At 46.1% G+C, this 26,679-nt stretch overlaps 1 protein-coding gene across 1 annotated transcript in view; it reads left to right on the forward strand.

Annotated features, from left to right (window-relative positions):
• Positions 1–26,679, forward strand: part of MAF (MAF bZIP transcription factor) — a 362,282-nt gene that overhangs the window by 29,513 nt on the left and 306,090 nt on the right. The gene's annotated exons all lie outside the window — the stretch shown is intronic.

Raw genomic sequence — 26,679 nt, forward strand, 5'->3', positions numbered from 1 at the left:
GGCCAAGGCTAAGACACACTGCTGTAAGGCACTGGGTCTCAAACTTCAGTGAGCACCAGATTACCTGCAGGACTTGTTAAAACTCTGATTGCTAGTAGACCCCATCCCTCGAATTTCTGATTCAGGCAGTCTGGGGACGGGGCCTCAGAGTGTACATTTCTAAGTAGTTCCCAGGTGATGCTGTAATGGGGCCACATTTGAGAACCTCTGCCGTAAGGTAACTGAAACAGCATTTGGAAAACGATTAATGGGGGATTCAGGTAGACTGGGGTGCCATTTCCAGCTCTGCAGTCCCACCTGTATGACCTCATTGTTTGTTTAAAGCAGGGATGATTTTGCTCCGCAGGGGACATTTGGCAACATTTTTGGTTGTCATGACTTAGGGGACTGCATGCTACTGGCATCTGGTGGGTGGACGGCAGGGGTGCTGCGAAACACCTTGCAGAGCACAGGACGGCTCCCACAATGAAGCCTTATTCAGGTCCAAATGTCATTCGTTCTGAGGCTGGGAAACCCTGCTTTAAAATCTCTGAGCTTCTTTGGACTTCATAAATGAAACAGGAATAGTCATGCTTGTTTTTCTAGGTTGTTGGTGAGAATAAATGACGTCCTACAGATAAAGCACAGTAGGCAGGAAGTGCCTGCTACGTGGTGGTGGTTCTTATTCTCCCAGCTGAGTCACTTGGTGATGTACACTTGGTGGAAAGACTTGACCTCCATGGACCTTTCTCATCTGTAAAATGGGCACAATAATAGGTCCAAACCCCTGAAGGGTAGTTGTGAAGATTAGAGATAATCTATGCAAAGTCCCTAGAAGCAGTCAATAAACATGATCTGTTATTATGGCTTCCCGTTATATCTTTACCCAGACCATGATTCTCTCCCTTGAAGAGTCTAAGATGCTGGCTAACTCCTTCTCACTTTGTAGGTCTGTTATGTAGGTGAGAAGTCAGCTAGTTTCTAGTTTCCAGGTTGTCAGGACTCAGGAACAACAGCGGGAATAGGGCAACCTCCTAACATTCCAGGCCAGATCGAAGACTCTCAAGCCAGATGGCACTTCCAAAGTGCCCAGCTGTGTGCGGCTGATCAGAAAAACTGATGTTTCATTTTTGCTTCCAGAAATTTTTTCCCGGCCTTAGTACAGATCTCCTTTAATGAGAATTTGGTGACGTGAAATGTTTGGAAAACAAAACACCTCCGGGACCCACCTCCCATAGGTAGACCAGTCTCAAGGCAATAAGTGGTTTAGGGTGCCCCTCCCCCAGCCCTCCCCATTTTCCAGATGGAGTATGAATTTGAACCCAGGTCTGTTTGACTCCCACGCCTGGTTTCTTGACCAGCCTTTGGCTCACGATGTTAAGTTACACCAGGAACCCAGAAGACACCAGGGTCCACCAGGGGCCATCCACAGACACCTGGTCCTGCCAAACCTCCTTTGCAGAGGGCCTCCTGCTCCCAGCCTCAGAGGTAAACTGTCCTTTCTCTAATCTTCACGCAAAATGGATTTTAGTAGCTGGATTTTATTGAGAAACTGACTCCCTCATCGCTCCACCCCCAGCGTTGAAAAACATATTGTCTTCTTTATTGTAGTTCATTTTGCTTTCCGAGGTGATTAATGAATTAAAGATGCAGTGTATTTATTCTTTTGCCTGATTACCATTCCGTAATAAATCTAAGCTCCAGAGTCTGTCGATACAGGAAGGCCAACCTGCCTCTTTGGAAAAGAAAGGTTTGTACATTAAGCTTAACTTCCAGCTCTCCGACGCAGGAGCAAATTCAGCTTTAGAGCCTTAGAAAAATAAGTGGGAGGCTCAAAGAGATACTGGCCGGCAGCTAGACGATCCCATTTCTGTGGATGAGAAGGCACTTTGCTGACACCTACCTGGACATGGGAAGGCCTGTTAACCTGTAGAGGGGATTTCTTTATTGGGAGTGCTGAGTATCATCAGTCTCTTCTTGGAGGTAGTGGTAAGGAGGGACGTGACATCCACGAAGACCCCGTCCTAGACCCGCGAGATTTTATCATCAATGTAAAACGGTGCTCTCTCTGAACTTCTCTAATCTCCGGCTGGGTGGCCACGTTCTGAGCTTCGTCTGACTGAGCGCGTGCGAGTGAGGTTGCTGGTTCCCGGGGAGATCTCCTGGAGGGCAGGAGGGCTCGGGGGCTGAGAGCACTGCTGATGGAATCAGACAGGCCCTCCTCCGGCTCTGCCTTGTCCCCAACCAGCTGTGTGACCCCGGGCAAATCTGGGTCCTCATCCATCCAGTGGGGGCTCTTCGCCACCACCCCACCGCCGAGGGCTATTGGGAGGTTGGTTGGCCCATAGCACCTGCAGGGGGTGAGGCCACGCTCTGCCTTCTGAGGATCTGACCTCATGTAACCCCCAGCCGATTTGACCTGTGCCAGGACAGGAAGGAAACAAACGAAACCAGGTTGGTGATGTCATTGGCCATTGCCTTTTATTTATTTATTCATTTATTTTAAAAAGAAAAAACAAAACACAAACAAAATGAAAAGCCAGTGATTTATATAGGTTCATTTCTCAGCTGCCACTGATCAAACAATATATATGCTATATATTTTTTATATAAGATTACTACTGTATTATGAAATATATATATGTAAAATACATATATGATGAAAAATGTATTCATATATATTTATTTCATTGTATATTTATATTCATACATAGTTATTATATATTTTTTCATTTTTTACATATATATGCAATATATATTTCAATATATATTACATATATTACTTTACATAATAAAGTAGTAATCAAAAATCAGATCAAGTGAGTCCCCCCTTTCTAGCTAATATTTGCATTTTGATAGTACATAGCCTTTCTTTATATGCAATTTATCCATCCCCAGACAGCCCAAGACTTACCTTCAAGGACCTTATAAAATCCCCTAGACGGGGATTCAAAATTCCATCCAAGTCCATTTTTCTGGAAAGAGAGTCCATGCATTCATCGGAGCCTCAAAGGGACCGATAGCCAAAGAGAGTCTGAAAATCAAACCACAGGTACCGAAGGCCTTCTCTCTCCTTGGGAGATTCCCAGGCCCCGGACTTGTGGGGATAAGTCAGGAATGGGTGGTTTCCCAGTGCCCTTAACTCTACAGGGGGACACCGTGTACGTCACGCTTTGACCTTGGTCCCCTCCCATGGAAGATAGGGATGAGGGGATGCACGCTGTGGCCGGGACGCAGCAAGGTGCCAGGCCAGCATCAGCCCTCCACACGTGTCTGGTTGGCGAGAAGTTTCCACGATGCCTTCCCCCTGAAGCCATCAGCCCCCTCATCAAACGAGATTCCACCTCCTGGGCTGGGCAGCAGCGTGGCGCCTGACTTCTCATCTGTACATCTTTCCTGACCAGCCTAGGCCCCTCCAGGCCCCTCCCAGTCCCCCCAGTTCCTTAGAACGCTGACCAGTTGAAATCTCACTCCAGCAGAGAAGTTATCAGACTCACAGGTGTATTATTTTCAAATGCGCCAGCATGATGGGTTCATAGGGCTCCACTGTGACACCGTGGCCCTTACTCAGCTGTGGACTGATTCCTCACTTTCCTCCCCCAAATTCCTCCTGCCTCCCCCACTGCGACCAGAACACGAAATTTCCAGGTAACAGATGCAAGAAGGTGTTCCAGCAAGGTCGTCATGCTTCCGAGGACCGAGGAAGACTCCTTCCACTTTCTCTCCAACAAAATAAAAAAATTGCAAAGGTGGAGAGGAGAGAGGCTTCCCAGCAGGACTGTACGTGTAATTATGCAGTGACAGCCTCTTAGTGGGTAAGTCCCAGGAGGCCAGAGGAGGTGGCCGTGGCCATGGGGATGGGGACCTGCTGAAAGCAGGGCTTGCTACACTTGAGATGCATCCCGCTGGAAGGTTCACCGTTTCTGCCTTCGAAATACACGAAACTGTGAACTAGATTAAGAAGAAGCTTCAAACCCAGACTAACAGTTTGGGGCTGCCTTTCCCAGCATCCCAGAACAATCACAAGCGACTGTGCTCTGAGGAGTGTGCATGACAAGTTTTGAAAGTGAAAAACTTTACAGGGAGCAAAAAGTTTCCTCCTTCCCAACCAGAAGTGCCAGAGGTGACCCCCTGGATCAGGATGAGATACAAAATCAGATATGACAGCCCCTGAGATCATCCAAGCTGTCAAACCCATTTTATGTGTTGCGTTTGTTTTGCTAGCTTTTTTTTTTTTAATTAAGACACCCAGACCACTGCTGTCCCATAGAAATAAAACGAGCCACATTTAAAATTTTCACTTTTCTAGCAACCACATTTCAAAAAATAAAAAGAAACAGTGAAGTGAATTCTAATATTAGTTAAAACCCCAATCCCTCAAAATAGTATGATGGCAATACGTGATCAATATAAAAATGTATTGATGAGGTATTTTACAGTCATTTTGTGAGTGTGTGCAAAGTCTCTGAAAGTTGATGTGTATCTCAGTGTGGTTGCCAAATGTTCAATGTGAAACAGAGTCTGACCCAAGCAATCAAGATGTGCTTCACGGGGGGAAAAAAATATACATTGCTTTAGTTTATAAATTTAAAAGTAAAGTAGTTAAAGGCAGAGACAACTAAAACTTCAGTTCCTCAGCCACACCAGCCACTTTTCAAGTGCTCAGTAGCGACACAGAGCCAGTGGCTACATCATTGGATGGTATACTGAGCTCTAGAGTTTGGGAGTTATCTCAGTTATTGGGTTGAAAAACCACTAACTGCCAGTGTGAGATTTAGCTTTGTCTGGTATCTGGAAAGTCCAGTGCCCTTACAGACATGGCCTTCACCCTGTGTGTTAGATCCACCAGAGTGTAAGCTCCAGGTGCTTGTGTAGTATAGACACCTAGCATCGCACCTGCGTGTAATACGTCCTTAATAAATATTTGCTGAATGGATGAATGGACAGGAGAAGGGACAAATGAAGAACTTCCTGACAGGTAGATACATGTGAATTTAAAAGAGGACCCTGAAGAGTTTTTTGGTTTGGATTTTTTGTTTGTTTTGTTTTGGGGTGGGGGGTTCTGAAAAAGGAGGGAGACAGCTACTCTGTTTCCTGGACCAGGGGAGGGGCTGGATCCAGAAGGACAAGCAAGGATGGGGAGGTCTCCGAGCCAGAGCCAGTCCTCGGTGGGATGACGTTTTCTTTCCCTCTTCAACTTGTTCTTTTAAGGAATAAGTCCTGGGTTAGAACTCCAGATAGCAGCTAGGTAGTGTGGGACCTTCTCCAAAGCAGAGAGGCTTACAAAGGGGGGTTGGAGAGACCTTGAAACTCTGCACATGTTGGGAGATGTGCGTTTTTAGGTCTGTTCTTAGGGACGAGGCTGAGAAGTGTCCTGTACTGTTAGTTGGCGCCCAGGGTGTAGATAATATAGATGAATGATGTGTGCTTTGGTTAGACAATGGACCTTTACGCTTTGAAAATGGATTTTTCTAAGGGCTAAGAACTGTGTCTCTGACTACTAGAACCTGGAACGTGATGAGGAAATCCATTCACTTAGTCATTCCTTCATTCTTTCCATTCATTTATTCATTCACCTGACATATCACCTATTAAGAAACTATTGTGTGAGGTAGTCGGGTGCTGGAACATCATAGGTGGGAACAAAGCAAACCTTGTCCCTGCCCATCTTCAGCTTCACAATCCTTTGGCATACCTTGGCTTTATTTTTTTCCTGTGAAGCCAAAAATCAGTATCTATCTATTTATTTATTTAATATTTATCAGTATTTTTAAATTGACATATAGTTGATTTACAACGTTGTGTGAATTACTGCTGTACAGCAAAGTGACTCAGTTATACATATATATACATTTTTTTCGTTTTCTTTTCCATTATGGTTTATCATAGGATATTGAATGTAGTTCTCTGTGCTCTGCAGTAGGACCTTGTTGTTTATCCATTCTGTATATAAAAGCTCACATCTGCTCACCCCAACCTCTCACTCCATCCCTCCCCCAACCCCCTCCCCCACCTTGGCAACCACCAGTCTGTTCTCTATGTCTGTGATTCGGTTTATGTTTCATAGATAGGATCATTTGTGGCATATTTTAGATTCCACATACAAGTGATATAATATGGTATTTGTCTTTCTCTTTTTCACTTAGTATGTTTATCTCTAGGTCCATCCATGTTGCTGCAAATGGCATTATTTGGTTCTTTTTTATGGCTGAGTCGTATTCCACTGTATATATGTACCGCATCTTCTTTATCCGTTCATCTGTCAGTGGATGTTTAGGTTGCTTCCATGTGTTGGCTATTGTAAACAGTGCTGGGCATAGCTTGGCTTTACGGAAGCAATTCACTGTCAATTGTGCTCAGTGTCTTAAAGTCTGAGAAAAGAGTGCTGTGACAAGACCTAGTCTGGATATTAGGAGACGTGAGGTTGACCTTGAGGATTTGAGGATGAGAAGGATTATGTATGCCTCGAGAAGTTAGGGAGGTAAAAACGGAAAGGGGACATGTTTTGCAGGGAGAACTGGGAACATGGAAGGCTGAGGACGAGAAGGAGCTGAAAGCTGACCAGCGAGTGGTTGTGAGCTTGGGACCAATGGCACATGTTGTGTTGTGTCCATTCTTGGCTCCTACGTACCTTGCTGGCTGCCCAGCACACCGCAGTCTCTCAACAAATACATTGAATTAATGAAGGCAAATAGTTACCCCCGGGATTCCTAGCTTTGGGGGCCACTCTTGTCAAGCACCAGACACATCTCTTCCTCTTTTCTCAGTCCGTCCGGTTCCGTTCTGAATGGTGTGGATAATTGTTGTAACTCGCTTTGACTTTGGAGAACATTTTCTGTCCCTCTTCCCAAGACATCTCCCACAATCCCATATGTTTGGAGAAAAATAAACACCATAGTTCAGGATATTTTTTATGCTTAGCTACGCAGCCTATGTTTTTGTTTTGGGTTTTCTTTTATTTTCAACAATAGGTTGGTTCCACTTAATTTGCAACGCCCAGATGGAGGATTGCATAGGTTTCCCTGCTTTAGCCCTCATCTCCAATTCTTTTGATTTCTCTGATTTAACCAATTGGATCTCCAAAGCAATATGTGACTCACAGAATTTCTTTAAAGAATAGTGTTAGTGACAGAGACAGAAGGGAGAAACAGAAAATAAAACGAAACAAAATAAGCCAAACCAAAACAATCATATGTTAGAACTTTGAAAGACTCATGTTCTGCTTTCCTTACCACATGTGCCCATCAGATATCCAAACCATAAACTGATGTGATCGAGAGGAAGGAAAAAAATAGAGTGAAATACAGCTCCATCAGCATTTTTCATTTCCGTTGGCTCCTCCAATTTAAAAATGGAATCATGTTTAACATCTTAATTAGGGACGGTAATGTACAACAGTTTTTTTTTTATGAACATCTAGTAATTTACTCTTGAAGTAAATTATAGTCAATTTATCTGCAGTGACAAGTCAATAAAACAGTAGAAGGCTCAAGCTTTTCAATCACCTGATAGTTGTTTCTCGTTTTTACTGTTGAATGGAAGGCAGGGCAACAGGTAAGGGGTATGTCCAGCTCAGGGTGAAGGCTGTGGCTTTTGAATCGGCCACTGGCAGGCTTCCCCCATGAAAGACCCTGTCTGATTTTTGCCAGCTGTCTGATTTTTGCCCTGTCTGAATTTGCATAGAGATGCCCATTGTTGAAGAGAAAGAATGACTGGGACCTTTGGGTCTTGCTCTGTAGATGGTCGGGGCGATTCAAGTGGTAAACCAAACTCCCATCTGCTTTTAACAGTGGTTCATTCTAATGAGAGTGCTACGTTCGTGCACAAACCATGAGTAGCCGGAAGCAAGGGGCCTCCTCGGGCTCTCTTCTTGGTGGTGCAAGCTCGGTTAATAGCTAAGCCCGCTCAAACCACGGCCAGTGTCCTCAGGCACGATGCTTGTGTTTGACGAGTTGTACTGTGGTTTCAGAAACGGCAATCAGATCAAAGTCAACAACCCGCAAACAAGCACACAGCGACCAGGAGAGATCACTAAGACACACCCTGGGTAGGGGTTTTTGTGGTGTTTCTGTTGGTTCAGCAGAGAAGTGCATGTGTCCAGCCAAGAATCAACAAATTCTCTGAATAATTTCCTGACTTCAGAGAAAGGAAGCATGAAGGTAACCCTGTCATCATCTCTTAGAGTTTAAAAGCTTCCTAAGGATCGGGAGCCCCCATTACAAACATGAGAGCCAGGTTAAAAGGGAAGATGGGTGGTTTGTTTTGCTCTCCCCAAGAAAGCCACTGGACTCGTGAATGGAGCCGCAGTTAGATGGTAAGAGGAAGACAAGGGATATCGGTTTGGCTCGATGGTGCATCCTCAGGACCGGGAACTGCTTTCCAACTTTCAGTGAAAAATCCCCCATTCTGTGCTTCTTCAGGGGACTCTGCTACCCCTGTGCTCTGCTTTTTTTGTACAATATAATGGAGCTGATCCCCAAAAGTTTGACCCCAGCCTTTCCTTTGCTCTTAAGTGAGAAAATAAATGATGATATAAAGTCAGCTCCAATAATGCCTTTTAACGTTAACCTGAAGATAGAAAGCACTGAACCATTTGAAATGACAAAGCTGATCAAAGTGGTTCACCAGAGAGAAGGGTACATGACTTTAAACCATGGCATTTCCTTGGGATGGGCTGCTTGAACCAACCAACCTCTGCCCCACCCTTCCTTCCTCCCTCCCTCGCTCCCTCCCTTCCTTCCTTCTTTCCTTCCTTCCTTCACTGTCTAACTCAAGCATAAATGGACACCTTCCCTTTAACACTTTTTTGCTTTCCGGCTTTTTACGACACTGTTGTGCTACCATAATGGCTCCCGCAAACCCAAACAACGCGAGACTAAAGGGTTCCGACTGTAAGGTATGTTGCCATGGATGGTCTGTGGCTGGTCTGCTCCATGCAGTGGTCAGGTTCTAGGACAGAGTTTCACATTCCGATCTGTGCAGGTGGCCGAGAGAAGCCACTGAGCTTCCCCTGAGCTGCTCCCATCACAGCCTGGAATGTTCACTGCCCTGAAGCACCTTGGCTTAAAGGTCACTCCTCCCGGGAAGCCTTCTCTGATTGCGTAAGGTTTCAAGTCTTAGATTTACGGCCCCAGCCCGTCTGCATGTCTCCTTCGGATGTGCAGCTCAGCTGGCTGGGGTGAATCCGTGTTTCTCCTGTATCCTCGCCCGTCACGGAGTACTCAGTGTATGCCAGGCACTTCATATGCATTAGCTGAAGAAATAAGAAATTACAAATGACCCCTGTTTTTGTGATAATAACTAGCATTGCTGAAGGATGACCGTGTTCAGGCATAACAATGATCATCACACTTAATCTTTACAACACTCTGAAAGTTGACCACTGTTATTTTTTCTTTTCCGTTATAGTTTATTACAAGATAATGAATATAGTTCCCTGAGCTGTGCAGTAGGACCTTGTTGTTTATTTTATATATAGTAGTGTGTATCTGTCAATCCCAAATTCCCAATTTATCCCTCCTGCCCCCTTTTCCCTTTGGTAACCGTAAGTTTGTTTTAGATGACTGCAAGTCTGTTTCTGTTTTGTAAGTCTGTTTCTGTTTTGTAAGTAAGTTCATTTGTATCGTATTTTAGATTCCATATGTAAGCGATAACGTAGGATATTTTGTCTTTCTTTGTCTGACTTACTTCACTTATTATGATAATCCCTAAGTCCATCATATTGCTGCAAATGGCATTATTTCACTCTTTTTTATGGTTGAGTAATATTCCACTGTATATTTGTATCACGTCTTCTCTATCCATTTGTCTGTCGATGGACATTTAGGTTGCTTCCATGTCTTGCCTATTGCAAATAGTGCTGCTCTGAACATAGGGGTGCATGTATCCTTTAGAACCATGGTTTTCTCCAGATATATGCCCAGGAGTGGGATTGCTGGATCATACAGTAACTCTATTTTTAGTTTTTTAAGGAACCTCCATACTGTTCTCCATAGTGGCTGCACCAATTTACGTTCCCACCAACAGTGTAGGAGGGTTCCCTTTTCTCCGCACTCTCTCCAGCATTTGTCATTTGTAGGCTTTTTAATGATGGCCGTTCTGACCAGTGTGAGGTGATACCTCATTGTAGTTTTGATTTGCATTTCTCTGGTAATTAACAATGTTGAGCATCTTTTTGTGTGCCTATTGGCCATTAGTATGTCATCTTTGGAGAAATGTCTGTCTAGGTCTTTCACCCATTTCTTGATTGGGTGGTTTGGTTTTTTTGTTATTGAATTGTTTCTGTATTTTGGGTTTGTATATTAAGGGTAAATTAAACCCTTGCTAGTTGCATCATTTGCAAATATTTTCTCCCAGTCCATAGGTTGTATTTTCATTTTGTTTATCGTTTCCTTTGCTGAGTAAAAGCTTGCAAGTTTGATCAGGTTCCATTTGTTTATATTTGCTTTTATCTGTTGCCTTGGGAGACTGACCTAAGAAAACATTGGTATGATTTATATCAGAGAATGTTTTGCCTATGTTCTTTTCTAGGTGTCCTGTCTTATATTTAAGTCTTTAAACCATTTTGAGTTTGTTTCTGTGTATAGTGTGAGGGAGTGTTCTAACTTCATTGATTTACATGCGCTGTCCAGCTTTCCAACTCCACTTGCTGAAGAGACTGTCTTTTCTCTGTTGTATTCAACATATTCTTGCCTCGATTGTTGAAGATTAATTGACCACAGGTGTGTGGGTTTATTTCTGGGCTCTCTATTCTGTTCCACTGGCCACTGTTATGATCCCTGTTTTGCAGATGAGAAAACGGAGTCACAGAGACTCTGACATGCCCAAGGCCACATAACTAGTATACAGTTGCCAGGGTACAAATTGTAGGCTACAGCCAGCTCCAGGAACCAAAACAGTCTTAGTCCGTTTGTGCTCTGCATTTGGGCTGACTCTAGTGGTGGGTCTATTTCTTCTTGCTCACAGCCAGGGATGTTTTCACTCCCCTCTGCACTTGGGGGCCTGGAAAATGCTGTGACAAGATCGTTGGCAAAGAGAAGCTCCAGCTTTCGCCTCCTCCACCCTCAAACTGCTGATCTTGGCCATTGTCTAATTTTCTCCTCCAAAAACGGAAACTTTGGGAAATTACCTTGGCAGAAAAGTCTTTCCTAGCTCTTCCCCAGCAGCCCAAGCATCGATAAAGCTGGCACTAGCAATGGAATTGAATTAAAAAAAAAAAAAATCTCACTAGCTGAAGTCAGATAGAGTGTTGGCTGAAAAGAGCTTGTATGTGTACAAAGACGGCAGAGAACCCAGAATGGAAAATCACCAATGTAGCTGATGCTTGTCGAGCACCGTTCTTAGCTCTTCACATATATTAAGTCCTTAGAGCAACCCTATAGTGTGGGTATGATTAATTATCCCCATTTTTTGGATGAGTAAACTGAGGCACAGAGAGATAATCTAATGGCCTTGATCACATAGCTCATATGTGAAGGTGACAGTTGTGCTTGGGATGAAGAATACCGAAACAAATTTTCCATAGCTGCTTAAGTGTCTATTCTCCCAGCTCAACCCTCACCCATCATTTCTGTTATTTTATTGTCAAGTTGGTCACAAAACATCACCAATATATTCCAAGGCTTCAACTTCTTTAAGGCTGTGATTCCTTCATATGAGATCCCTCAGCTTAAAAATCTCCTTCTGAAGGTCTATTCTTATAGGTTCAGGCAGTAATGGCCAGGGACCAGAGAAAGCAGAACCCAACATACCTGTTTATCTAAAATAGATATGCTGGGACTTCCCTGGTGGTCCAGTGGTAAAGAATCTGCCTTGCAAGGCAGGGGACACCGGTTCGATCCCTGGTCGGGGAACTAAGATCCCACACGCTGCGGGGCAACTAAGCCCATGCGCCTCAACTAGAGAGCCCGTGTGAGCAAACTACAAAACCCATGCACTCTGGAGCCTGTGCATGACAACTAGAGAGAGAAAACCCGCACGCCACAACTAGAGAGAAGCCCGCGCACCACAGCAAAGAGCCTGTGCGCCGCAAGGAAAGATCCTGCATGCCGCAGCTAAGACCCGACGCAACCAAAAAAAAAAAAGGAATAGAATAAAATCAATGTGCTGGACCAAATCATGGCAAAGCTGGTGGGCACTCAGGATATGCTATGATCAGTGGCTTGAGCTAAGTGCTAAAGACTACTGGAATTTACTGGCTACCCAAAGGGAGATGAGTATATCCCCCAGAGATGGAGTAGCATGACTGAAGGTGTGAGGTAGTAAACTGCATTGGCTGTTACTGACCACCTGATATGATAAGCTTGCACTACCTTACACAAGCTGATTGTCAAATTTTCAAAAATTTTGGGACCCAATCATTGGGAGCCATTATTTAAAATTAAATTATATATAATATTACAACTAAATAATATTATATTAGGTAATTATATTACAATAAGGTAGTAAGTAAACAAAAACATCACTTCCTGATTACTGTGTTTTACTATTTACGCCCTTGAGGTTATTTCTATCTATTGTATCTGTTGGGTAGAAATACTATATATTGGTGTGATAATGTACATCTCCTCCCAGCTCTGCAGTTAGTGGTGTCCCATTGGTGGTTTAAAATCAGCCACAGTGAGAGCATTTACACCACAGAAATCAGCAAACACAGGGCTTTCCCCCTCTCTGGAGAGCTGGTTGTTAGACAATGACCAGCACACCACCAGAGGTAAGGGTACCCAAGAGCTAAGAAGGGCCCAGATACCAAAAGACACCGAATGTGTTTCAGAGACCTCAGACTGTAATCTATAGAGTATTGGTTCTTGACTTAGCTCAGATTCCTGAAAAACCAAAGCCTGAGGCAAGCATTAAGCATGATTTTTTTTTTTTTTTTTTACTAGAAAAGGCAATCCCGGGGCGTCACAGGTAAGGGCACAGGGCAGTAACAGAGCTGTGGATGGGCCAATACAAAGCGATGGACTGGCGGAGAGGTGAGGCCCAAGAAGCCCAGGGAGAACACAAGGTGTGTCCTTTACCCTTTGCAAGCTTCAGGGTACGAGAGTCTCACTTGCGGGAGCTTGTCCCGTGGTCCGTTTTCTGCAACTTAGCTTGAGAATTCCAAGTCTTTAGAACTGGGGCTGGGCTCAGAAGTTGCCCCTCTAGGGAGCATCTCGGGAGAGCCTGACGCCAGGGGTCTCCCGGAGCAGCGCTGAGAGAGAGGAACGGGACCTCGCTCTTTCTTAAACGTCCTCATCCACCCTTGCCTCCATCTTGTCCCATTTTCTCACTGAAATGCTACCGAGACCTCTGCAGTTCTGATCGGATCGCTGCCCCCTGTCAGCTCCTCCCAACGGCCCTCAGATTCCCTTGAGATGGCCTTTCCCTCTGTCTCAGCATCTTTGGAGTGGCGAACGCTTCCGTTGTCCTAAGGAGTGAGGACCAGAGTGGCCGAGAAGGGGGGCTCGGGGGGCAGCGTACACAGATGTGGGATACTTTACTTGGTCTCTTTACCTGTTTCAGGTCCTCGGTTTCCTCATCTGTAAACCGGAGACCCTGGTCCCTACCACAGGGGGCTCTTCACCTTAGGGAACCCAGGTGCTGCCGTTTGCACAGTTTCTGCGTGTGGGCACTGATTTTTGCTAGTTGTTATGAAGCACTGGTGAGAGCTGAGAAACAAAGATCTATTCCCCGAGGGAAACAGCCATGGAACCGTGGAGTTGTCCTGTGTGCCGGGTTAGAGAAGCCTTCAGGAAGGCAGGGAAGGGGCTTCCCTGGTGGCGCAGTGGTTGAGAGTCTGCCTGCCAGTGCAGGGGACACGGGTTCGAGCCCTGGTCTGGGAAGATCCCACATGCCGCGGAGCAACTGGGCCCGTGAGCCACAACTACTGAGCCTGCGCGTCTGGAGCCTGTGCTCCGCAACAAGAGAGGCTGCGACAGTGAGAGGCCCGCGCACCGTGATGAAGAGTGGCCCCCGCTTGCCGCAACTAGAGAAAGCCCTCGCACAGAAACGAAGCCCCAACACAGCCATAAATAAATAAATAAATAAATAAATTAAAAAAAAAAAAAAAGGCAGGGAAAAGAACGCTAAGGGTTGTACCCTTCTTTGGGCTTCCTGTGAGGCCCCGGTGTTGCTGGGTGCAGGGCTGGCCCCCGGCTCACTTCAGCTGCAGCGGTCCCCGGGCTCCTGGAAAATGGCAGCCTGTGTTGCAGAGATGGTGTGCTGAGGCATCTCCTTGACAGAGGTGCTTTCTAAGCCCAAGCTGACTCCAGGCGGTCTGCCAGGGCTTCCCCCTGAAGGAGGCTTCCGTAACTGGGGTGGCATAAGGTTCCAGAAGCCCCCAGATGTGCTCATACCGGCCTCTCCTCTCAGTGGTCTCTAGCTCTGGGCCAGCGGCTCAGAGGGACTGGGGTCCTTTGGAGGCTATTCACCCACTCTGGGCAAAGTGGGTTTTTCTTACTTTATAGAAAGTTTGAGACACTGTGCCTTGAGGGGAATGGGTGCCTCCCTCAAAAGAGACCCACAGCTGTTGCCAAGGCAGAGGTTCAGGGTGACAGCTGGCATACCTGCTATGTGCCAGGCACTTTGTCTTCCTGCTTCATTTAATCCTCCCAGATCTGCCAGGTTGGGGATGTTAATAACCCATTTTGCAGGTGGAGAAATTGAGGCTCAAAGGGCACATAGGTTAGAAACTCAGACCACAAGTTGCCCACCTCCCAGACCTCCCCTGCTCCTTCAACTCTGCCTTGTGGAAGTGTGGGACCCTCACATCTCCCTGCTCTTGCCCACAAATCTAACTGGCGTGACAACGGAATCTGGTGGATTAGGGCTGGCGGGCGTTGGAACCAGAGGGCGTTCTGCCCTCTCACCGGCACGCCCCAGCCCTGGAGCTAAGTACTGTGAAGCGTGACCACAAGGGAAAAAAACGCCCTCGCGGAAATCACTGTCCAGCGACAGGGGCTCCAAGAGGGGAGAAGGCAGGGCCAGCTGCTTGGCGGTGCAGCCCGTGGTTTAAGAAGCCAAATGATAAGGGCTGAGATCGTGTCCAGAGCAGGGAATAAGGAGGGCCCAGAGAGGCGGAGGGAGGGTCACATGACTGGGGAGCTGAGACACTGTTACGAAAGAGGTAAGACTTGAAATAGTCTTATGGGAGGCTAAGAATTCCCCAGGCGGTTGGGTGGGGGGGGGGGGGACGTTTCAGATGAGAGAACAGCAGGTGCAAAGGCTCAGAGCACAAGGGAGCAGGACATTTTGTGGGACAGCCAGTGTTCCCCTTTGCCCTGAGAGTAGGGTACAGCAGAATGGCCGTGTGGACAGGCCAGGTAGGTCTTAGAGCAGGTAGATCTCAGAGCAGGGAGGTCTCAGGTCTTTATACCAAGCTAAGGAAGGTGCGTTTTATCCTACAAACATTTTGAAGATGTATCTTCCTTAGAATCCCAGTGTATAGAAAAGACAACAGCAAAGCTGGGTTGAAGCCGGAAGCAGAATTAGGTAGAGCAAGGCCCAATCCTGATCGGGAGTTGGCAGAATTTTTCTGCAAACAGCCAGATAGCTAATATTTTCAGCTGGCTGTGTCACAGCTACTCAGCTCTGCCTCTGGAGTGAGAAAGCATCCCTGGATGATGTGTGAATGAATGGGTGTGCTATAGATACATTTCATTTGCAGACACTGAAGTTTGACCTTCACGTAATTTTCATGTGTCACAAAATATTCTTCTTTGGATTTTTAAAAACAGATTTAAAATGTGAAAACCATCCTTAGCTCTTTGACTGAACAAAAACAGGCAGTGAGGATCTGGTCCGCAGACCATGGTTTGCTGACTCCTGCTCTGGGCCACTAGGTGGTCCATGAAAGAGGGTTACAACACAGGGATGCAGCCGCAAGCAGGGAAGTGAGGGACGTGACCTCAGTTTCAAAAGATCCTAGAGACAGCAGAGTCTGTGTTCTTCTCACTTGCAATTAATTGTCAGGGCCAATTTGGGAATCTCACGAAAAGGGGGAGGACCCAAGCTTGATTGTGCCCTCATGGCTTCTCTAAGTGAGCACAGGGCATGCACTTCTGTGATGAAAACAATGCAAGAAGGGCGGGGGGTGAGAAGCCATGAATGAGAGAATGGCCATGCAGTTTCAAAACTAGAAATGATGCATTGGCTGCCGTTTGCTGCCTGGCCTTCTGATGGAGAGGAGGAGAAACCCACTCAAGGACCACGGACGCTGCACGTAGTCGGAGGCCAGTGGGGAGGAGTGAGGGAGGAAGCGAATCCTGGCTGAGGATCCTTCCTTGGGGGACCCCTCTGGAATAGCGGGGGTGTGATCCCTCAGGATTGGGGACTGGGTTAGGTCCTTGGCAGCGCTCTGTAGCTCCGTGCTGTGTGGTTCTGGAGTGGGCCTGTGCCCAAAGGTGTTTGCGTGCTCAGCCTTGCTGTCTGCAGGGCCACGGGGGTCTTCTTGATGTGCCATGGCACCTGCCACAGTGGAAACCGCCCGTGGTGCCCCCAGTGCCGTGGTTCTGGGGGTGACCTTCAGTCTAGAGAGGTTATTTCTTTTTTTTTCTTTTATTTCTTTTTTTTTTTTGGCTGTGCCGCGTGGCCTGCAGGATCTTAGTTCCCCAACAGGGATCGAACCTGTGCCCCCTACAGTAGAAGCGCGGACTCTTAACCACGGGACCGCCAGGGAAGTCCCGAGAGATTATTTCTTGAGCCATAACTGCCACTCCCCCAGGGTCCTCTGGCTTATGCCTCCCTTTATAATTTGGCTGGGAACCTACATACAGAAGAAATCTTACATGTGCCTGAAACTTGAGCAGAATAACGGAAAGAGACTCCTCCCCCAGCCAGAGCTTAGAGGGCACAAAATCCTCCCATACCCGACCTGGGTGATTTCCACCCAGTGAGCACAGCCAGTGAGCCTGGTAAGGACGGTAAGGAGTAGAAGGGAGAGCGGCTTTTGTTTCAGGCTCGACCTCATTGCAAGGAAGGTAATCTCATTTGCCGGGTGTGGCCCCTGGCTTAAGCTGTCTACTTTTGGCCGTGATAAGGCTCAGCTAGCTGCTGATATAGCCCAGAGAGTGTCCATCCTCGAGGGCCACGTGGAGAGCTGTCACAGGGTGAGATCTCGCAGGGTTTTGTGATGGGAGGAGTCAGAGAGCTGGAAATAATAGTTCATCAGCTGACCCAGCGATGAAAGCAGAGCAGGAGCCCAGCTGGAAAGCGTGGTGAGCGGAGAGTTTCCCCTTCTCTCTCTCCCCACCTCTCCCTCTTCCTCCCCTCCCTCCCTCCTTCCCCTCTCCCCTAATCTTTGCGCAGGGGAATAAATATGTCGCCCCCTTCTGTCCTCCTACCTAACCCCCAGCAGATCTTCACGGTCACTTCACTTTTCCTTCCTTTTTCTCTACATGCCCTCTCTTTGGGCATAACGTTCAAGTTCATTTTGGTTAATGGTCCCTATACATCGAGCCAGCATGTGCATCAGACACCAGCCAGGTTCCAGGCTCTGCAGACACAGTGGTGGGCAGCAGCCATCCTCGGGGAGTTTCAGGGTTTGCGGGGACAGCACGTGCAGGAGGAAAAGCCAGTGTGCTGGAGTGGAGAGAGGCGGGTGGAGCGTCAGTGGTAGAAAGGACTTCTCTCGCCTCGTTCACCACCAGTGCTGCCCAGATTGCCCGTGTCTAGGAACTCAGCTGCTTGGAGCTCACGTTCTTGAAGTGGAGCCATTTAGGAGGTTGCTTCCCTTCCAGTTGTTTTTAGGGATCCTCCTTAATTTACAGAATCATCACTCTATAAGGTGGCATCGTGGAAATGGCATTTCATCCGTAGATTCAGGAGAGAGAGGGCGATGGTCTTTAACCTTCTGGGTTAGTAGAATTCAGGGCTGCTAAGAGGAGGTGACTCCTTCTTGCCTTCTCTGCCAAGGTTTTGGCTGTGGCACTTTTTCAGGTGCTGCAAGATGACCCATATCGGTGTCAGGCTTCAGATGGACAAAATGGAACCAAAGGGGGTTGTTTTCAGAGGAGTGTCAACCTGAAAGGAGCTGTCCACGCTGGGGACGTGGCCAGCGTCATCGAAGCTGGGATTTGCCGGCCACGCCAAGGGCCAGGTAGAGAATCAATTGAGTTCAGTCCTTGCTGAAAGCACACAAGTTCCTCACCTTAAATTTGACATTGATGACCCAAAATAGTTCCGTAACTTAGAGGTCCAGCATGCTTTCACAGACGCTGTCTTGTGGCTTTCTTGTCGTATAGAAGGCTGTCCTAAAAAGTGGTTGGGCCCCAGCTTGGAGTGGAGTCTGGCTCCGTTGGTGCTAATGGACCTTGCCTCAGTTTACCCAGCTGTCAGTGGGGCGTTGTCTGTAGTACGACGTCACAGTGTGGTTCAGGCATACCGGGGCTGCTCCGAAGTGCCACCCAGAACCCTCTCCGTGGTCTGTGTTGTTAGCCATCCTCTTCCTTTGAAATAGATCACAGCAGCTACCATCGGCGAACCCTGGGCTCAGCACTTTGTATACATTTGCTCATGTAATCCTTACAAGCACCCTCCACAGTAAGTAAGATGCTTCTTATTTTACAGATGAAGAGACCAGGCTAAGACTCTTTGACTGTGGGTGGGGAGGATGGAGAGGATCTTTCTTTTCTGAAGAATAGTATTTGCTGGTGTAGATGAATCAGATCAGCCCCAATCCCACAATCCCAGAGGTGCACACTGGTTGGTAACTAGTTAGTGAGCGTCCTTCTCGTCCAGAGAAGTTTAAGGGCCACGGACGGGAAGAGGTATGAGGCTCCGGGCTCCCAAACACAGCTCTGCCACGCTGCTGCCTGATTTCTGGGGTGTGGACCACCCTCCCTGGGGCAGCCGGCATCCCAGGGTCCTGCTGTGCTGTCTTGTCATGAGTCCACGAGTCTGGTGGGCAGGGTACCAAGGCACGGGCTCCTCTGGAAGTCCGTAAAGAAGCGCCAAAGAGGAGAGAGGAAACAGAACACCGTGAGTCCATTAAAATAAAATGTCTTACCAGAATGGTCCAAGACTCTCCATTTTCAAGGCCATCCATGTAGCCACAGACTAATTGATGGTCACTGGAGATGTCAACCTAGAAGCTTTTCTTGTGGAAGTGTTTTATAATGCATTTATAAAGCCAGAGATTGAAGACCAACCAACCAAGCGCACCCCTCCCCACACACACAAGCTATTCTTGTTATAGGTTAAGCTGCTTTCTTTCAGTGAATCTGGGATGTGAGTAATTCATTACACAATTGGACTTTATGGTTTGTTTGTGCTGATTCCGATTACGGAATAAATGACTGCCTGGTGTTAAAAAAAAAAAAAAAAAGAAAATGAAAAAACAGGCATCAATCAAAAACGTTTATGAATAAAGACTTTAAACATCCATACTTAGAAATATATATGATATTTAGAAATAGATCTGAAAAGACTTATGTAATGCGTTTTAATCAAATCTTGAAGAGAAATTGGCCAATAAATCAAATATCGAAAAGAAATTGACCAATAAATCAAATTTGGAAAGAAAGTGACAGATAAATCAAGTCTAAAAAAGAAAACAACCACTATGTCAAGTGCACGATATGTTTATTAAAGCAACTGATCTCAGTTTTTTGGAAACCTGTGTCTTTCCTGAGCCCATGCTTTAGGAATGTATTTAAGTTACAAGATACTTACACTATATGTGTGTATACTTACACACACATATACAAGATACTTATGCTATTGTATACGTGTGTGTGCATGTGACACACACGAATATAATTTGTAAACCAAAATAGGGCATCTGGAGTGAGATAGAGGAGAAAAAGGATCAATTGTAGACAAATACCCAATGCCAGCCTTGCTCTTATGTGGTTTCTAGGATTTATTTATATATAAGGCATCCACATAACACTAGCCTTTAGGACATCAGCAAGTGAATTCCTTGGGGATCCAAGGCATATCTGATGAATCTTAAATACTCTTTCACAGTGAATTAGGTTATACCGACGCCAGAAGGAGCAGTTTTTTTAAATCTGTACAATGGTATATAGGATATGGTATTTCACTTCTTTTAGAATTAATTTAATTTTAAGAGTTTTCCACAAAAATATTTCTAAGTATATTTTTGAGATCAAGTCGTGTGTGTGTGTGTATGTGTGCGTGTGTATTTGTGTGTGGATGTGTGGATACATGTGTGTGGATGTGTGGGTGTGTGTGTATGAAGAATGCTTCTGAGGGACCAGGTCTCTCTTCATTTCTCTGTCTCATTGCCTTCACCCACAGGACTATATACCTTATTTCAGAAAGGAACTTTTCAAAGAAAAAAAGAAAAGAAACTTTAGACTGGTGCTGATGTCCTATCCAGCCACATGTCCTGCATTTCCCAACATAGACAGGAATTAAAATTTTCTGCTTCCTTGTCCCCATGAGGGAACTTGCAGTTGTCAATCATATGTCCCAATATCTGGGCTTAGAAAATTATGTTCCCTGTGTTTAGATGCCTCCTCAGTTTCCAGCTCAGAAATATGTCATATAAGTCCTCCCCATTGTAACTTCCAATGATAATAGTTGGTCAGTTGACAGGGTAAGTCTTCTTTTTTATTAGATAAATTTGACTTGCAACATTGTGTAAATTTAAGGTGTACCGCATATTACTTTGGTACATTTATATATTGTAATATGGTTGTCATTGTAGCAATATTTATTACATTACATAATTATAGTATAATATTATGGTCTATATTTAATATACTGTATTATGTGCCTTATCCCTTTAGTCCACACATGTCCACATGAGGCAGGTACTCATTCCACCCATTTTACAGAGGAGGAAACTGAGGCAGAAAGAGAAAGTAAGTTGCCCAAGTTCCTACAGCTGGTGAACAGTAGAGGCAGGATTTCAAGCAGTGTATGCTCCTAGCCAAGATCTTATCCCCCTTCCCATGTTCAACAGTATTACTCTGTTTCATAAACATACAGTCACGTTGGTGTTACCTTTAGGGCCAGATCCCAAATCTCCATCTTTCTCTTGACCACATGATGTTGCTGCCTGAGACCAGCAATAAAATCTAAGAGATAGAATTGATAGACAACTTCCTCCAGTGCTTGTAAAAATTAGGTAATATGTCCTTACGTAAAGCAGTTTGCTTCTCTTAACACCATCATGGTCTTAGATGAAATGGAATAGTTTTAATTTTTAGAAGTTTCCATAAAGATAGACTCCCCTCCTGGGAACCTTAAAAATGATCCTATCATTTCCTGCATTTTTCAAACTTGCCAACATATTCTAGCCCTTCTGCCATCCCAAGTCACCCCAGTCCATATAGAAACTGGTGTAAATTATGGTATGTGATTGAAAAGCTTATTCTGCAAGTGTGGTTTCAGGGTTAAGTCTGTAAGATCCCACGCTGAGAAGAAAAAATAATTAATTCTCTGGTCGATTTTGATTTTCATCTGTGTTATAGAGAAGAAAACAATTTTCTGGTTGACTTTGATTTACATCTGTGTTACTGAAGGATAATGTTTAGAATAAGATGTATCGGATTATCTTATAATAAGGTGGTCATAACCCTGTGCTCACAGTTAGTGGACTTTTTTTTTTGGCTTTTTATCCAATGAAATTAAAAGTTAGGCCTATTCAGTCTCCTTAACCCTTTGATGATATTGGTAGATACTTATATGTACATATCTATAAATTACCAGTAGATTTTGGAGCACCCACCGTTTACTACTGGAATCACATTTTCCCCTGGTGCTTTGCGGAGAATTAAAATGTTGCCATCAGGGCCAGCTTCATGGGCCTGTGATGCATGTGGTCATCCAGGGCTCCCTGCTCAGAAGGGCCCACCCTTGCTTTAATGCCCTGAAACACTTCTTGAAATTCTTGATAATTTTTGAACAAAGGGTCCTGAATTGTCATTTTGTGGTAGGCCTCAAAATTTATGCAGCCGGTCTGGTACTGCACTCCCCACCTTTAACCAAATATATATATCTTCTCCAGGTTTGATTTGCTAGTGTTTGAGGTCCAACACTGCTCCAAATTTTCCGGTATATTTCGTGATGTCTGTTCTGCGGTCCTTTCTTCTCCCAGGCTTACTTTCTTCCACCCACACTATTTAAGGGTAGAATTTAAAACCTTGGAGGGAAAGACTCAAAGACCATCTATTTAATGTTCGGAGTTAACCAGGAAAACAAACAAACAACAGCAGTGCATGCCAAATGGCCCCTTGGGAAGTGATGGAAGATACCGTCCTGCTCTGAGGGAGCCCGAGGTCCCTAGCCCCAGATTGTTTGAGCTCATACAGGACAGCTTTGGGCCTTTATGGGACTCAGCTCTGACCAGATGTGAAAAATACTCGAGTATCAGTCTCACCCTATTTGGTATTATCAGCTTCGCTCCTCCTTCTGTCATGTCAGGTTTGCCATTTTTAGGTAATGGTGATGTAACAGTATTGATCAGTTTACAGATATGAATATCAGGAATGTACAGTATGGATGAATACATAAACTAAAACAGTGTTTTAATATTTTCCTTTGCCTGTTGGTACTTAAGTTTTTTGTTTGTTTTTTTTTTAATAAGGTTATTTTATTAATTTGTTTATTTATTTTTGGCTGTGTTAGGTCTTCGTTTCTGTGCGAGGGCTTTCTCTAGTTGCGGCAAGCGGGGGCCACTCTTCATCGCGGTGCGCGGGCCTCTCACTATCGCGGCCTCTCTTGTTGCGGGGCACAGGCTCCAGACGCGCAGGCTCAGTAATTGTGGCTCACGGGCCCAGCTGCTCCGCGGCATGTGGGATCTTCCCAGACCAGGGCTCGAACCCGTGTCCCCTGCATTGGCAGGCAGATTCTCAACCACTGCGCCACCAGGGAAGCCTGATACTTAAGTTTTTTATAGGAAAAAATCACAATAGCATATCATTTAGGAAAATTACACTTTGAAATCACTCAGAACTTCTTCATCTCTAGATCAGCACTGTCCAGTAGAACTTTCTCTGGTGATGGAAATGTTGCACATCTGAGCTGTCCTTGTGGTACCCGCCAGCCCTGTGCAACTATTAAGTACTTGAAGTAAGGCTAGTGTGACAGAGGAACTGAATCTTTCATTTCAGCTAATTTTAGCTAACTTAAATAACCATGTGCAGCTAGCACTTACTGTATTGAACAGCACTACAGAGTCATTCCTCTTATTTTTGGTTTTATGTATAGTAGTGTGTATCTCTTATTCTCAAACTCCTAATTTATCCCTCCCCCACCCTCTTTCCCCTTTGGTAACCATAAATCTGTTTTCTGTGTCGGTGAGTCTGTTTCTGTTTTGTAAATAAGTTCATTTGTATCATTTTTTTAGATTCCACATATAAGTGATATCATAGGATATTTGTCTTTCCCTGTCTGACTTCACTTAGTATGATGATCTCTAGGTCCATCCATATTGCTGCAAACGGCATTATTTCATTCTTTTTTATGGCTGAGTAGTATTTCATTGCATATGTGTACCATATCTTCCTTATCCATTCCTCTATCAATGGACGTTTAGGTTGCTTCCATGTCTTGGCTATTGTAAATAGTGCTGCTATGAACGTTGGAGTGCCTGTATCTTTTTGAATTAGAGTTTTCTCTGGGTATATGCCCAGGAGTGGGATTGCTGGGTCATATGGCAACTCTATTCTTAGTTTTTTAAAGACCCTCCGTACTGTTCTCCATAGTGGCTGCATCAATGTACATTCCCACCAACAGTGCAGGAGGGTTCCCTTTTCTCCACACCCTCTCCAGCATTTATTGTTTGTGGACTTTTTAATGATGGCAGTTCTGACTGGAGTGAGGTGATACCTCATTGCAGTTTTGATTTGCATTTCTCTGATAATTAGCCATGCTGAGCATCTTTTCACGTGCCTGTTGGCCATCTGTATGTCTTTGGAGAAACGTCTATTTAGGTCTTCTGACTTCAACTTACATTTAAATAGCCATATGTAGCTAGTGCTTACTGTACTGAATAGCACTGAAGAGTTATTCCTCTTATTTTTGTATATGCTTTTTTATTCCATATCCAAGCTTATATTTTTCCATAGTTGGCCCCATCTTACTATCTGCTATGTGCCGTTTATAAACTTATGTTTGCAAACCTTTCCCCATCTCTTAGTCCAGGATTAAACGATGGAGGGTCTTGGTGTATGGCCCATGTGCTGGCACAAAAAGAGAGGGCTAGAAATCTCCTGGCTACACACTTAGCATTGAAATTCGGCCCTGACATCTCAGAAGATGGGGCATTGAGGCAGAGGAGTACTGCTTAGTGGCTGTGCTTTTCTCTCTTGGCCGCAGGGGGCTATGGAAATGGGAGAGAAGGAAGTAATGGGAATGTGGGAGGGGCTGCCTTCCGGAGAACACTCACGCATTGGTTGAACATCCACTATGTATCAGATATAAACACTTTGCACACACAGCCTTGTCATCTTAGCACCAAGCCTTTGGTGTAGGTACCATTCCCATTTTACACATGAGGAACGCACCCAGGCGATATTGCTTGCACACTGCAGTGACAGCACTGGACCCCAGTTATCTCTGCCTCCAGAACCCATTCTGTCTCCACTCTGGCCTGTCTGCCAGACACGGGGGAATAATACTCGCAGACACAGGTAGTATGGGTGGGACTATGTTTGTCTCTTGTCCTCTTTTAAAAGCCTGGGAAGAATCTACTTGTATTACTGTTGTCAGTGTTCATGATGTTATCACCTAAATGACTTTGTCCAGTGGAATGCAGAATTCACAGTGACATGGTTCTGCTTTTTGAAAAAATCATAAAGTCTTACTGATTTTTATGGCTCACATGGTTGTGAGAGAGACAGAGAGAGAAAAAAGGCAAGTGCAGGCACATACACGCACACACAGAGACACACACAAAACGTTAAAATGTCATACAATGGGATAGTCTCTTTTATAGTGACGGTTCTGCCAACTTATGATATAAAGGCCACTCAGAGTCTAAATCACTTAGAAACTAAGCATCTTGAAGGCTATCACGATCTGCTTGCCCTGGTCACTGCGGATTAACCAAGGCCAGGGGCAGGGCTGCGGATTGCTACAGGGCCGAGGTGTGAGTCCCAAAGGGGAAAGAAGCTAATCTCTCCCAGCCCAGGAAACCCCGTTGACCCATCAGAGCACAGACCCCAGAAAGTCCAAGCTTGCAAGATCCCCCAGGCCCCGAGCGGCTTGGCCACAGTCATGAGATCCGGCCCTGTGCGCACAGCGTGGAGCGCCGGGTTGGCGGGGTGGGGGAGCAGTTCCCCCTCTCCCTCGCTGCTTCCCTGTGTCATCCACGGGCCTTGGAGGGCTCTAGGGGGAGTGGGGGCGGTGTGACTTGGAACCTGTCCACAGGCCTCGACCCTGGAGCCACTGATCCGAGTCGCTTGGGCGACACCAGTCTGGAAGCTGGCCTTGACTCCATCTAATCCAGCAGGCACTTACTCACCACGTGGCCCGGTCCAAAAATAACACGCACCGGGGGCCTTGGGGACACCAGGCCCAGCTAGCAGGAGGGCCCCGCAGGCCCAGGGACCCGCCTTCCTGTTTGCCTTCCTGGACATCAGCATCTCGGCGCCTCGCCAGCGCTCTGAGGGCCCGTTTACTGTTCCCGCACGGGCGTCCCTCCAGGGGCCCAGCGCCCACCAGGGGCGGACGGGCAACTTGCTGCGTGAACTCTTCTAAGTGGGCAGGGGAAGTTGTCACCAAGAGACAGCTGTGCTCGGCATCGGGAGACCTGGGAGGAACCAGCTCAGCTTCTTATTCCAACCCGATCTCAGGCCACCAGGACGCTGGCTCCTGCCAACGCCTGATGGCTCTTTTTCAATCACATAAAACCCTAGCAGCTTAGTGATGGCAGGAGCCCAGGCGGAGCTTTGTTCGAACTCGGGCCCTGTCGTTCACCCGCCGTGCAGCCGTGGGCCGGTGACGTCATCACTGGGACCCTCAGCTTCCTCATCCTTAGAAGGAGAGTCGTTCCCGTGTGGCAGCGATGGGCGTGGCAGCGAGGTAGCGGTGGGCGTAGCGTGCCCACCAGGACCCCACACGACTTTCATCCACGCCTCGGCGTCACTGCTTCGCTCAGCGAGGATTTGGAGTATGGGCGCAAATGTTTTGTGCACCAGAAGGTGCATCGTGTGACAGTTGTGAGAGAGCTTTTGGAGGTGAGGCAGAGTAATTCGAATCAGGATTCTCTCCCCCAATCTGGGAATGTGCAGTGGCTGTAAGTGCATGTGGGCTTCTTGGGGTAACAGTAGTAGCAGTAACAGTAGCAGTGGCATTAGTGATAGTGTTAGTGGTAATGTAGTACTAAACCAGCAGTGGTAGTAGCAGTAGTAACATTCGTAGTTAATAGCTGCAGTGCTAGAGTAATAGTGGCGCTAATAGTACTAGTAGCAATTGTAGTGGTAATAGTTAGTAGTAGCCGCTAACCATGGTTAAGCTCCACTCTGGCATGGACCAAATCCTTTACTTCTCCCAGCAGTCCTAAGGCGGCCGCTCTTCTCCACGTGCAACAGAAAACGATCAGTCCTGATGCCCACGGTTAGAGGCAGATTTGTTTATTTCCAGCCTGGGCTGTGAAAAAGTACCTCAACAGCAGCTACCTCGTTGGAACTTGGCCAGCTCGTGCTGCCATCTCCCCAGCAAGGTGGCCCAGCTTCCCAGGGAGCTCACCACGGGCGTCAGGCACCTGTTGAAGATGAGCAGGGTGGTGGCAGAAGGGACCTCGCT

Source organism: Balaenoptera borealis, assembly GCF_965194805.1.
Source record: "Balaenoptera borealis genome assembly, chromosome: 19".
In the NCBI taxonomy this organism is placed as follows: domain Eukaryota; kingdom Metazoa; phylum Chordata; class Mammalia; order Artiodactyla; family Balaenopteridae; genus Balaenoptera; species Balaenoptera borealis.